General features: G+C 42.8%; 1 pseudogene; it reads right to left on the reverse strand.

Moving 5' to 3' along the window:
• Window positions 1-10,576: 10,576 nt before the first annotated feature.
• LOC101642751 lies at window positions 10,577-12,623 on the reverse strand (annotated as a pseudogene).
• Between the last annotated feature and the right edge of the window lie 2,081 nt (window positions 12,624-14,704).

The following is a 14,704-nucleotide window of genomic DNA, read 5'->3' on the forward strand; positions in this document are numbered from 1 at the left end:
CCAAGATAACATGTCCGCAGTGTGTGAGATGAAGGCCCTTACTTGTGAGGAAATTCTGACTGTACATCTTCCCACACAGATCTGTTCCTTTTACTTTAAGTCAATCAAAAACAAAAACAACACCTCCCACGCCCAAACCCAAACTCACTACTATGGAGATGATGCTGACTCGTCGAGACCCTATAGGACAGGGTAGAACTGCCTTGTGAATGTCCACAGTGTACTTACTCTATAGTCTTCGGCACCATCATGAGTCAAAGGCATCATTCCTCTTGTGTCCTCTTTCCTCATGCACCTGGGTGACTGAAATGGCTTGGGGCAGGTGCTCCCTCATCCTAAAGGTGACATATACATTTTCTTACACTTGAAAGGGTCTTCTATAGAAGGTTTGCATTACTTCATTTGACTTCTTGACTGCTCGTTCCATGAGTGTTGATTGTGGATCCAAGTAAAAGGCAAACCTTGGAAGTCGCCATCTTTTCTTCACTTGTCACGATGTTGCTTTTCGGTCTGGTTGTGAGGATTTGGGGTTTCGTTTTGTTGAGATGCGATCCATACTGAGAGCTGTAACCTTTGATCTGCACAGTACGTGCTGTAAGTCCTTTTCACTTTCGGCAAGCAAGGTGGTGGCATTGCAGGTCATGGGGTGTTAAGGAATCTTTCTCCAATCCTGATGTGAGCTCCTTCCTTATGTAGCCAGGCTTCATGGATTATTTGCTCAGAATACAGATTGATTAAGTATGGCGAAAGGATACAACGCTGACACACACCTTTCCTGATTTATTTATTTATTTTAATATTTGTTTAACTTTCCTGATTTTGAGCCATGCAATATTCTCTTGTTCTGTTTGAAAGATGGCCTCGTGGTGTATGTTCAAGTTCTACATGAGCATAATGAAATGTTCTAGAATTCTCATTCTTCATAATTTTATCTATAATTCGTTATGATCCATAGAGATGGATGCTTTTGTATAGTCAGTAAAGGCACTGGTGTTCTCTGCTTTTAGGCAAGTCTTGTCTGGTATCAGCAATGATACCCATTGATCTATATCCTGCTTACATTTCTGGCAGTACCCTGTCAAGGTTTTAAATTGTCGTTATCAAAATGTTACTTGTGTGCAATATTAATGATATTGCTAGATAATTTCCAGCATTGCATTGCATTACTTTTCTTTAGAACAGGCACATATATGGATCTCTTCCATTTGAGTCACTGTTTTCCCAAATGTGGGGCACAGACAAGTGAGCACTTCCAGTATTGCATCTGTTTTTTGAAACCTCTCAATTGGTATCTGTTAATTCCTGAAGCCCTGGGTTTTTTTATATTGCCTTCAGTGATCTTGGATTTTATTCTTTCAAAACCCTCAGTTCTTGATCATATGATACCTGTTGACATGGGTATCTTGAAATGAGTGAATGTCAATCAACTCCTTTAGATACAATGACTGTGTATCTCTCTCATCATCTTTTGACACTTCCTTCGTCCTTTAACCCAGGGTCACCGTAAATTGGAATTGACTCGATGGCAGTGGGTTTGAGGATTTCGAGCATTGCTCTATATTTTAATCATAGAATCTTCTAACATTTCAACTCAGTTACTTCCATTTGAAAAATGCTGAGCACTTTTCCTTTTGCTTTTGTATTCAAATGCTTGTCCATTTCATGATCATACTTTGTCTTCTTGAGCTTCACTTTGAAACCTGTTCAGTTCTGTTCCTCCATCATTTCTTTCATTCATGTTAACTACTCTATGCTAAAGATCATGCTTCAGGTTCTCTTCTGACATCCTTTTCTTTCTTTCCTGCCTTTTATTTAATTTAAAAAATTCTAAATTTTATTGTGGTGATTGTACAAACTCTTCTTGGTGTGATTGAACTATTGAGTTGCATAATATGTGAGTTATATTCCAATAAAACTGCTGGATGGGAAAAGATTACAGCCTTGGAAACTCAAAGGAGCAGTTTCTACTCGGTCCTTTAGGGTCACTTTTGGTGGGGATCGACTGGACAGCAGTGGGATTCACTTGGATAAGAATAAGCCACTTTGTTCTTCCTCCTGGAGACTCCTGTAGTGAAACAGGTGCTCCTTCACCGATGTCTGAGAGTCTGGTCATGGACCCCCTCTGGAAAACCTGGATTCCAGTTAAGTCCTCCAGATCCATGCATCAGTGGTGGTACTCTAAGAAGACCTTATAGAAAGCACCTGGGTGATTTCCCATCAAACAAGACATGTGAAGAGCACTCGATAGGGCAGCCCATGGACTGCAGAGGCCAGATCTTTTAAATGACCTTTTGCTTTCTTCATAGAAGAAGTCCTTGATGTTATCCTACAGGTCATCTGGTCTTTTGTCTTTGGTGTTTAATGCATCAAATCTATTCATGACATGGTCTCTAAATTCAAATGGGATGTATTCAGGTTGTACTTTGACTCCCTTGGACTTGTTAGGGTTTTCTTCAGCTTCAACTTGAACTTGCACATGAGCAGTTGGTGTTCTGTTCTACAGATGTAGTCAGTTTGGTTCTTGTGAATTCCATTCAGCATTCCATGTATAGAGGACATTTATGTTGTTAAAAAGAAAATGTTTGAAATGAGTAACTCATTTGCTTTACAGTGTTCTATTATTTCATCTCCAGCTTCACTTATATCACCATGGCCAAAGTTTCCATCTGCCAATCATTCTTTTCTATTTCCAATTTTTGCATTCCAAAAATTTGTAATTATTAATGAATCTTGATCACATGTGTGATCAATTTCAGACTGTAGAAGTTAATAAAAATCTTCAGATTTCTCATCTTTAGCATTAGTGATTTGTGTATAGAGTTGAATAATCATGGTATTAACTGGTCTTCTCTGTAGGTGTATGAATAATATCTCATTAATGGCAGCATTGTTCTTCAGACTAGAATATTTTTTCCGATGGTCAATGTAACACTATTCCTCTTCAATTTTGTCATTTTAAGTATTGAAGCCCATTTGGTTTTCTGATTCAAAATCATCAATACTAGTCCATATCAGCCTAGGGCATTAAGCTTCATATGTTTCATTTCATTTTCAACAATTCCTAATTTTCCTAGATTCATACTTTGTACATTGTCCAACTGTTGATGGGGATATGCAACTGTTTCTTCTCAAGTTGAACCCCGACACATCAGCAAATAAAAGTCTTGGAAGTTTTACTCCATCCACATCATTCAGGTCGATTCTACTGTGAGGGGGCAACACTTTCCCAGATAGACTTTAAATGTCTTCAATCTGGGGGGTTCATCTTCTGGCACTATATCAGACAGGGCTCTGTGACTATTCCTAAGGTTTGCACTGATTTTTGTTTGGTTTTTTTTGGAAGTCCTCCTTCTTAGTCTGGAAGACTACATCTGTCTTTCACTGGGAACTATCCACCATTGGTGACACTGCTGGTACTGAAAACCTGGTGACATAGCTTCAAGCATTACAGCACACAAGCCACCACAGCAAGACAGAGACATACATAGATATTATGCATGATGTGTGGATAGATGTATAGGTAGATAGAAAGAGAAAGAGGGAGAGAGAAGTGTGGATGATTAATACAGTCCCTTCTAATTGAAAGACCTCTGGTTTGAGTTCACCCAGAGATACCTTAGAGTCTAAGCAGTTCTCAACCTGCGAGTTGTGACCCCTTTGGGGGTTGAACGACCCTTTCTCAGGGGTTGTCTAAGAACGTATTTCCGATGGTCTTAGGAACCAAGACACCATTCCTCTATCCGTCTTCAGGAGGGTCTGCACATATGCAGATATGCCCACCTACGGGTCACCACCACATGAGGAGCTGTACGAAAGGGTCACGCCATTAGGAAGGTTGAGAACCACTGACTTAGAAGAAAGTCTGGCAATCTATTGAAAAAGCTGCCACTGAAAAGCCGATGGAGCCAATTCTACTGTGACATAGACGGGGTTGCTGTGAGTCAGAATGGATTGCATGGCAAATGGTTATAGTCGCTGCCATCAAGTCAGCAAATGGTTATTATACTCACTGTGATCAAGTCTATTCTAAGTCACAGAGGCCCAAAGGGCAGGATAGAACTGCCCCTGTGACTTTCTGAGACTGCAACTCTTTACAGGAGTAGAAAGCCTTGTCTTTCTCTCAAGTAGAATGGGGAGGGAGGTGGTTTCGAACTACTGCCCATGTGGTTAGCAGTCCAATGTGTAACCATTGCCACCTGTCTCCAAGATCTCCCTAGGTCAGCTATTGTGCTGTGCTTCAGCCTCCTCTTCCTCTTCCCTCCTCCCTGCACACTGAGCGCATGAGCGCACACACATGCACACACGTAGCTGGCTTCAAAACGTTCATGTAAAATGGATTTAAAAGTTAATGGAATTTTCCCACAATTTTGATGCCCCCACCCACCCATCTAGGTAAGTCCAAAAATATTTGCTATAAAATAATAGCAAATTTTATGAAACAAAACTATCAAACTGTGAAGCCATTGTTTCTTTTTTTAAAACGCATCTTTTAATTTATTTATTAAAGATTATTTTATTGGGGGCTCTTACAGCTCTTATACCAATCCATCTTAATACATCAATTATATCAAATATATATATACCAAGCCCACATGGAAGAAGCACACCAGTGTGTGTAATCATGAGGTGTCAATGGGATTGGGTATCAGGCATCAATGACCCAAAACTAAGCATACACTTACTTTCTTTCTTTTTTAAAAAAATAGTTTTATTGGGGGCTCTTACATCTCTTATCACCATCCATACATTCATCCAGTGTGTCAAGCACATTTGCACATATGCTGCCATCATAATTTTCAAAGCATTCTCTTCCCCCTTGAGCCCCTGATATCAGCTCCTCATTTCTACCCCCTTGCTCCCCCACCAGCCCTCCCTCATGGACCCTTGACAAGTTAAAGACTATTATTTTCATATCTTACATTGCCCTCCACTTCCCCTCACCCACTTTTCTGTATCTCATCCCCCTGGGAGAGGGTTCTAGGGTGATCCTAGTGATCGGTTCCTCCTTTCTCCTCCCACTCTCCCCTAATCCTTCTAGTATCTCTACTCTCCTTGTTCGCCATGAGGGGTTTATCTATCCTGCAGTCCCTGTGTTGGGGGCTCTTATCTGTAGCAGTGTGAATGTTCTAGTCTAATCCGATTTGTAAGATAGAATTGAGGTCATGATAGTGGGGAGAAGGAAGCACCAAAGAACTAGAGAAAAGTTGTGTGTTTCATCAGCGCTAAACTGCACCCTGACTGTCTCATCTCTTCCCTGTGACCCCTTTGTGAGGGGATATCCAATTGTCTACACATGGGCATTGGGTCTCCACTCCATCCACCACCACCCCTTCACATTGGGTATGATTTTGTTCTGGGTTTTAGATGCCTGACACCTGATCCCATCGACACCTCATGATCACACAGGCTGGCATGCTTCTTTCATGTGGGCTTTGTTGCTTCTCAGCTAGATGGCCGCTTGTTTATCTTCAAGCCTTTAAGACCCCAGATGCTATATCATTTGATAGTCGGGCACCATCAGCTTTCTTCACCACATTTGCTTATGCACCCATTTTGTCTTCAGCGATCGTGTTGGGAAGGTAAGCACCACAGAATGCTGGATTGTTAGAACTAAGTGTTCTTGTGTTGAGGCCCAATGTCCATCTGCAACCTTAATTCTTAACATACAGATATGAGTACATAGTTCTATTCCACATATATATGTGTGTGTGTGTATATATATATATATATATATACACATACATACATACACATATGTACATGCCTGTATTTAGACCTCTATAAATTTCCATCGTATCCTAGTTCTTTCCTCTATTTCCTTTTACTTTCCTCTTGTCCCACCATCATGGTCAGTATTCATTTGGGTTTAGTAAGTCCTCGCTGCTTGAGTTAGTTAGTTTATTGTGCCAACCTGGCTAATAAACACATGTGGGATTAATTGAAGGGCGGAAGGATAAATGGCTGGGTGAGCCTCACCTTTCGAGTTCTCAGGTCTCTTGCTTTGTGATGGTTGCACCAGGGTGCAGCTGCCTTAGCAGTTCACTGCTTCAGCTTGCAAGTCTGACTTCCTGCAAGACATCTCCAAGGAGAAGCCACATGGACCTACCCTGATGCAGCCCTGGGTGCTGGCGTAGCCATGTGGAGACCCCTGCCAGCGCTGAGATGCTTACAGATTCACTGACTCGGCTTTCCTTCTGCAGTCAGCATCATTCCGTCTGTTTTGTGAGATGGAGGAGGACTTTGTGGACATATGAGTTAATGGTAAGGTGACCAGACGTCCCACTTTTTAACAATCTTTCCTGTGTCCCGCGGCATTTTCTAAAAGTCCCAATTTTTGGAGAGAATGCACTACAAGCTAGGGTATACGGTTTTTGGCTGCCATGTGGCTATTTCGCCAGGATATGAGTTTTATCAATGGTGTCCTGCTTTTGTCCCGCTTTACCAATGTTAAAATCTGGTCACCTCAATATGGATTAATGTTGGACTTGTGGGCTTGGGCAGCACTGGGTTGGGATGTTTTCTTGAAGCACACTTAACCTTTATATAACACTCTCTCTCATACATAAGTTTCTGTGGATATGTTTCTCTAAAGTACCCAGACTATTACATTTTGGTACCTTGGGAGTGGGGTACTGGAGAAACAAATCATAAGATAGAGAGCAGATGTTTGTTTGACCTCTCCCTCATGGAAGTTTTTCTTCTTTGTCTAACCAGAGGTCAGATAAAGCCACACTATTTACTCAGTTGTTTTTCTGGGGAAAACATGGGAAGTAGGAAAATAGAAAGTTTGTAAGTTCACTTGCTTCAGCCATTAAAATTTGATCTTTAGATGGGTTTAGGCTATGCCTGCAAATAAAGCTTTGAAAATATATGCCCCACCCAGTGCTTTGGAGTACTCAGGAACCAGTAGTCCTTTATCAGAAGCTGGAAAAAATCTGGAACCATGAAGAAAACTCCCCTCTGGGACTGAATGTTAAAGGGAGCCTGTGAGCAGGCTGAAATTCTTGCTAGGTGACCACCTGGATCTACTTGAGTGGAAGTGGGAGAAATGCAGCAATAAAGAGATGGGTTGAGTTTGGCCACTGACACCTGTGGACTTGGTTTACAGGAAAAAAAGATGATGAGAGCTGGTTGACTGGTTTAAGGCTCATGACCTAGCTCAAGGGGGCTAGGCTTGTGAAGTATTTGTGAGAGCCCATGGTCTAAAGGCAAGGCGACCAATGGGCACCCTGAGGAGGCTGAGTGAGGCAGCCCACATTGAGTTGACCAGAATCCAACCAGGTGGAGATTTTTGAGCCTATGAACTGGTGCATATTGTTGCTGACTTTATGGATGGCCTGCCTGGATTTGACTTTGCTTATGGATGCAGACTTCACAAGGTTCCAACTGGATTGAAGACTCTTCGTGTCGAAAAATATGATTGTCTTCTCAGAGAATGGGGTTGATGTAAGTGGGCAGTATATAAATTGGATACCCAAAATTGGGGGAGATAAAGGCATGAAGTGGTTGACTTACAAACTTTCGTAGGTGGAGGGAAAATTCACAGGATTATAGGGTTAAGGTGTAGGTGTTACTTAATTGAAATTGTGAAGCTAAAGAATAATGTACAGGTGCCAGGTTGTCAAGAGGTGGATTGAGTTAGTTAGTTTATTGTGCCAACCTGGCCGATAAACACGTGAGATTAATTGAAGGGCGGAGGGATAAATGACTGGGTGAGCCTTGCCTTTCAAGTTCTCCGGTCTCTTGCTTTGTGATGGTCGCATCAGGGTGCAGCTGCTTTAGAAGTTCCCTGCTTCAGCTTGCAAATCTGATTTCCTGCAAGACATCCCCAAGGAGAAGCCACATGGACCTACCTACCCCGATGCAGCCCTGGGTGCTGGAGCAGCTGTGTAGTGACCCCTGCCAGCACCGAGATGCTTACACATTCACTGACTCGCCTTTCCTTCTGCATTCAGCATAATTCCCCCTTCCTACCCTCTCTCCCCACCTTCCCTCTACCCTCCTGTTTTCCCTGCTCCCATTTCTGTTCCTGGGGGGTTTATTCTGTTCCTGAGGGGTTTATCTGACCTGAATTCTGTGTGTTATGAGCTCTTATCTGTACCAGTGTACATACTTTGGCTTACCCTGAAGTGACAGGCAGGACTGGGTTCATGATAGTGAGGAGTGAGTAATCCTCAAGGAACCGGAGGAATATTGTGTTTCATTGGAGCTATACTGTGCCCTGGTTGACACATCCCTTTTTTATGACCCTTGTGTGAGGGGATGTCCCATTGGTTTCAGATGGATTTGGGATCTCTGCTTCAGCCCCCCTTGTTCTCAACAATATGTTTTGTTTGTCTGTTTTGAGTCTTCTGATGCCTGTTACCTGATCCTGTCAACACCTCATGATCACAGGCTGGTACGCTTCATCCATGTGGGCTTGTTGCTTCTCTGCTAGATGGCTGCTTGTTTAACATCAAGCTTTTAATACTCCAGACAATGTATCTTTTGATAACCGGGCACTATGCTTTCTTCACCACATTTGCTTGTACACCCATTTTATCTTCAGTGATCATGTCGGGAGGGTGAGAATCACAGAATTCCAGGTTGTTAGAACAAAGTGTTCTTGCATTGAAGGAAGGCTTGATCAGAGGTCCAAAGTCCATCCAACTACCTCAGTGTATTGCCATGTAAATATATGTACATAGGCCAATACCTCTATTTTTGTGAATTAATGTATTTACATATGTACACACCTATGTTTATAGCTCTATCCATAGCTTTGCTTCCTAGATCTTTCCTCTGTTTCCTTTTACCTTCCTCCTGTCTTGCTATCACTCTTCCCTTTCTTCTATCTCTTAGTAATTCCTCTCAGCTAGATTGCTGTTGCTCCAACATCCCCAGGATCTCTACGTCCTCCTCACTGTTGATTTTAATTCCCTAGTTGTTCCCCTGTTTATAGCATTGTTTGCTCACCACTCCATTCCCCCGCCTGCTCCTCCCCCTAAGTTCCTCCTTAACTGTCCGTCTGTTGCTTACCTCTCATGCCTTTCTTATATAGGTAAGCAAATCAACAATAACATAGACAAAACAAAAAGAAAACAGAAGTTTGAATAAAAAGGGGGAAAATACTAATAAAAAGAAATACTTAGCAAAAAAATGAAAAATCACACATAGTTCCAGGTCTGTCCTCTGACCTTTATAACGATCTCCCCACCAGTCCTGGGGGGTTCTGGGAATTGCCCCTCCTAGCAGGCTAGGAGTTTATTTTGGGGGCTCCTCAGGGGCCTTTGGATTTGTTTTGCCCCCATTGCTGATCTTTTATGTTCCTTTCTTGGTTCGATCCCATTGTGGGGGGTTCAAACGAGACTCACTCCCCACCGTGTGTTCCCAGTATTCTCCTCTGTCGCAGTATGTTCCAGCAAGGGGGCATCATGTCTCAAGCTGTGGTTGGCCCTACAGACCACTCTGTGCCTTAGCAGCACTGTGCTGGGACGTTGTCCTCAGGGCATGGTATGGCAATATGTGATCTAGACCCACACACCCTCTTTTTTCTTCTTGGTTTTCTTCCGTGTGGGTGTGGCAGGTTGGCGCCTCCCCTCACCTGTAAGTTTAGTGTTGTCCTCTGTAGCACATACTTCTAGGGAGGGGGTCAGTTGACTCTGATTGGGGCTAGCCCTGTAGCCCACTCTGTTCATGAGTTGTTCCATGTGGTTACATTGCTCTCAAGGTTTGTCACGCTGTGGTGGGATCTGCATGCACATTCCCATTACTGTGGAGACATCAACAATACCCTCCCCCTGGGGGGCTAGTGCCCTGCTCCGCCATTCCCATCATCTCCCTCTCCCTCCCTCTTCACATTCTTCTTCCCTCCCCCCCTTTCCCATTTTTGTGTTGGAATGACATGTACATCCTTGGGTTTGGCCTGTTCTCCACCCGACTGCCTGTGCCTCAACCTGTATAGTGCGAGATAAGTGGCTTTTCTTCCATACCTACTCTTCTGATTATGCTTACCTCAGTGGACTCGTGTTTTACTTGGCCTTTTGTGATTGGCTAACTTCACTTAGCATAATTTCCTCCAATTATTCCCATGATATGACGCACTTCATGCCATCATCAGTGCTTTTTAGTGATGTGTAGTACTCCGTTGTGTGTATGTGCCAGAGTTTACTGATCTACTTGTCTATCAATGGAAATATAGGTTGTTTCCAATTCTTTACGATTGTGAATTGCACTGCAATAAACATTGGAGTGCAGACAACTGATTGTGGTCTATTTCTTACCACTTCTGGGTATATGCATGACAGATGGATTGCTGGGTCAGAAGGGAACTCAATTTCCATTTGCTTTAAATATCACCGGATGGCTTTTCACTGTGGCTGTACCTATAACTACAAGACCTCCGACAGTGGAGAATTCCTATATCACCACATCCCCTCCAACATTTTTTTTTTGCTACAATGTTTACTGTCGTTTACAAAACATGGTGCTTCAGACTTTTTAATATAAACCATCATTCTTGATTGGTTAATGTTTAGACTTTAGAGTAATGACACGTATGTAGCAATGGCCTTGAGATAGGAAGCTTGCTGGGAGGTTACTTCATTCGCTTTCTCTTTTTCAAAAGGGTATCTCGTAGCAACAGCTGCTTTTCTCTGAAGGAGCACTTATTTTTTGTCTGGACATCCTGGCTATACTGCCACATCATAACGTTCTTCTGTTTCTTCTTCTCTTTATTTGTGGAACTTGAAAATGGGTTCATTTTGGTTTTCTTCCTCACACAGTCTTTTGGGTCTGTTTTTCCAGTGATTGTGATTGCCAGCCTCGTCTCCTTGTCAGACTTTTTCGATGTCTTGAAGGGAAAGTAACTCAACCCTGGGCTCTCCATTGCTGTCTATTTCTATAAACGTAGACGTCCTCTTTTCCGCTTTCCCAGGAGCAGCACTGAGCTCTCTCCTCAGCTGGGCCATGCGGATCTTCTGGAAGTCCTCCTGCAGCTTTGGCTTTCTGCTCCTCCATGGGCATGCTGCCCAGCTTCTTGGCAACTTGTTGCTGTTCTTCATCCGAAGAGTGGTGCCCATCAACCCACTCACCATCCTCCTCCACCTCCTCCTCCTCCTCACTGAGACGGGCACTTTCTACCCATCTTCATCATTTCTAGCATTCTCTTCCTCTTTCTCAACTTCCAGAACTTCTGCTCCTAGAATGTAATCTTTAGCAGCCAATTCTCTGTATTCTTGCACTCTTGCTTCTACGGAGGCTGCCATGGGCTTACCCCAGAATTTCTTGTGCAACCTCTTTGGATGCAGTGTTCAGAAGAGCTGAATCAAAGTTCTAGCAGGCATCATTGCATTCTTATCATTGTGTGTTTTATACTGAGTCAGGTCTTGGAGAAGTGCTTCAGACATAGCTAAGGGACATCAAGCTGTTATCTCTTCTATGGCATTGAGTCCTACAGTCATAACCTCTCCAGAGTTCTTGTCAGTGACAAAATTGTTGGCCACCATCATGAGCAATGACTGAATGTGCTGCGGGGGAACCAGGTGATGAGAAGCTTATGCAGCAAACAGAAGGGTCTTTGTGACTTCTCGTTGATGGGGCTGCAGAAGCCTTTGGACAAAGGGATAGAAGTGAAAGAGGAAGAGCTCATGAATCCCCACCATCTGGAGATAAGGTTCATGAGCATCATCTTCACTTCAAATCTCTCCTTGGAGCTCTCGGGTTGTTTTAGTCATTTTTCTGCAAATTCTTGGGGATCAGGTGGCTGGCTGAAAAGTTAAACACCTCGGGTTTCTTCCTCCTCCTCCTCCTCCTCCTCCTTCTTCAGCACTTTCATGGCCTTCTTGTGCTTGGATCTTTTCTTGTGCTTCTCCTTGGAGCTTTTCTTCCCCGTGGCATACTGCACAAGGAGGTTTCTTGCTGTTGGCCCTTCATCCTCAGAGTCCGACTTGCTGTCCTGCTTCTTCTGTCCATCTTTCCCGAGGAAGAATGTCAAAGCAGCCACCAGTATCTTGGTGACCAGAGATAAGCATGTCGTTGTGGTAACTGACAGTTTGGGCATCATTCCAGATGTTTCTTCTGTAGAGTTCAATCCTCACATCCAAGGAGATCTTAGCTGCCATTGCATGGCGATCCCTGAGCACGGGGTCCATGAAGTGTTGCAGCACTACATTCACTTTATTGCTCTCGTGCTTTTCATTTATGTTCTTGATATCAGTCACAATGTGAGTGTACAAAGTCTTTCACAGACGCGTATCATGGCAACACAGAAGTGCAAAGAAGAGCTCGAGCAAACTCAATGGGTTGATGAGATGCTTGCTTCTCAATAAGATCAAAGCTTTGCACAATGTCATTCGAAGATCAGGATCCAAGACAGTGTGACAGTAGGAGAGTAGATCTTTCCATTCCTGAGGAAAGCTACTGAGCTGTTCTGGGTAGCAGTGTCCATTCTGTGCCACAAACACCACCAGCTCAGTCAGGTCTTCACTTGGTTAATTTGGTTGTAATTTGAAAATCTCCACATTGGATTTGTAGTGATTATACTGCTGTAGAAACTCTTCGATATAGGCCGGCAGGTCCCACCTGATCAGGTTCTGCAAGTACAGGAGGTTGCTGGGCAGCTTGTTGGTGTTCCTGGTGGACATGGTGACTCGGAAAATTCCTACAGCAGGCAGACGCTTAGCTTGTCTCAGCTGTGGTTTTTACCCCCTCCACCATTTGTTGTTCTCTGATTTGGGCTATCCTCAAGGGTGTTAGGTGGTGTCTCATAGTTGTTTTAATTTGCGTTTCTCTGATGGCTAATGATCGGGAGCATTTTCACATATGCTTATTTGGCCATTCAAGTCTCCTCCCTAGCAAAACTTCTGTTCATGTCTTTTGCCCACTTCCTTGGGGGGTTAACTGTTTTCTTCTTTTTTCAGGCTAGGAGGGTATTATAGATTTTAGTAATAAGCCTTTTGTCTGTTGTGTCATTGCTAAAAATCCTCTCCCAGTCTATGGGTTCTCTTGTTACTCTCTTGGTGAAGTCTTTCGATGCACACAGGTGTTTTATCCTTAGTATATCCCATTTGTTGATTTCAGCTTCATCTCTGCGGATACCCTTCCCTATTACAGTTAGCCCATGTATTCCCTGTGCCAAGTTTATTAGGTTTGTCCCAATTCCTTCATTGATGGTTCTGATAGTTTGGGGTTCTCCTTCCATGTCTGTGAATCATCTTGACTTTGTTCTTGTGCATGGGGTGAGGTAAGGGTCTTGTTTCATTTTTATACAGGTGGATATCCGTTGTTTCCAGCATCACTTGTTAAGGAGAGCTTCTGTTTCCCACTTAAGGCTTTTTAAATCCTTGTCAAAATCAGTTGTCTGTAGGCTGATGGTTTTATTTCTGGGTTTTCTGATCTTTTCAATTGGTCTGAGTATCTGTCATTGTTCCAGTACCTCACTCTTTTGACCGCTGTAGCTGTATAGTAGGTGTTAAAATCAGGTAAGGTGAGCTCGCCAACTTTGTCCTTCTTCTTGAGTTCTCTGGTAATTCTGGGCTTCTTCCCTCTCAATATGAAATTGGTGGTCAGTTTTTCCAATTCTTTGAAGAAGGTTGTTGGTATTTAAATTGGTATAGCATTAAACTCATACAGTGCCTGGGTAAGGCTGACATCTTTACTATATTGGATCTTTTGATCCCTGAGCATGGGATATTCTTCCATTTGTGGAGGTTGCTTTTGGTTTCCTGTAGTAGTTTTCCTTGTACAAGTCTTTTGGTTTTTTGGTTAGATATTTCCCTTGATATTTCAGTTTGTTCTTAGCTATTGTGAAGGGCACTTCCTTCTTGAGCTCCTTTTTGTGGTCTTGTCTGATGTATATAGCAAACCTATAGACTTCTGTTTGCTGATCTTGTATCCTGCCACTCTTCCACATTCCTCTACCGCTGCCAGTATTCCTGTTGTGGAGCTTTTGGGGTTTTCAATGTATAGAATCATGTTGTCTGCAAATAGCGATCGTTTCACCTCCTCCTCTCCCAGACTAATACATTTAATGTCCGTCCACTGCCTTATGTTGTTAGCTAGGACCTTCAGTACAAATAGCTTGTATTAAGTTGAGGAATTCCCCTTCCATTCCTATCTTCTTGAGTGTCTTAATTAGGAATGGGGGTTGGATGTTGTTAAATGCTTTTTCTGCATCTATTGATATTATCATGTGATTCTTATCCTTTTTCTTATCAATGTGATGAATGATACTAATGGTCTTTCGGATGTTAAGCCATCCCTGCATCCTGGAATGACTCCAGCCTTGATCACGATGGATGGTATGTTTTGTATGCTTTGGGATTCTATTGGCCAGTATTTTGTTAAGGATTTTTGCATCTATGATCATTAGAGATATCGGTCTGTAGTTCTTTATTCCTGTGGGATCCTTGCCCTGTGTGGGTATCAAAGTTATACTGGCTTTGTAGAATGAGTTTAGGAGTGTTATACTGGCTTTGTAGAATGAGTTTAGGAGTGTGCCATCTTTATCTATGCTCTGGGATAATTTGTGGAGGATTGGTGTCAGCTATTCCCTGAATACTTGGTAGAATTCTCCTGTGAATCATCTGGTCTGGGAGAGTTTTGATTGGTAGTTTCTTGATAACCATATCTATTTCTTCTTTTGCTATGGGTCTGTTGAGGTTCTTGACCTCTAGCTGGAATAATCTAGGAAGGAGTTGTTATTTCAAGTATTTGTCCTTGTCTT

The sequence above is a fragment of the Echinops telfairi genome, unplaced genomic scaffold, assembly GCF_000313985.2.
Source record: "Echinops telfairi isolate 266 unplaced genomic scaffold, ASM31398v2 ScPeMD7_3533;HRSCAF=4204_0, whole genome shotgun sequence".
Classification (NCBI taxonomy): domain Eukaryota; kingdom Metazoa; phylum Chordata; class Mammalia; order Afrosoricida; family Tenrecidae; genus Echinops; species Echinops telfairi.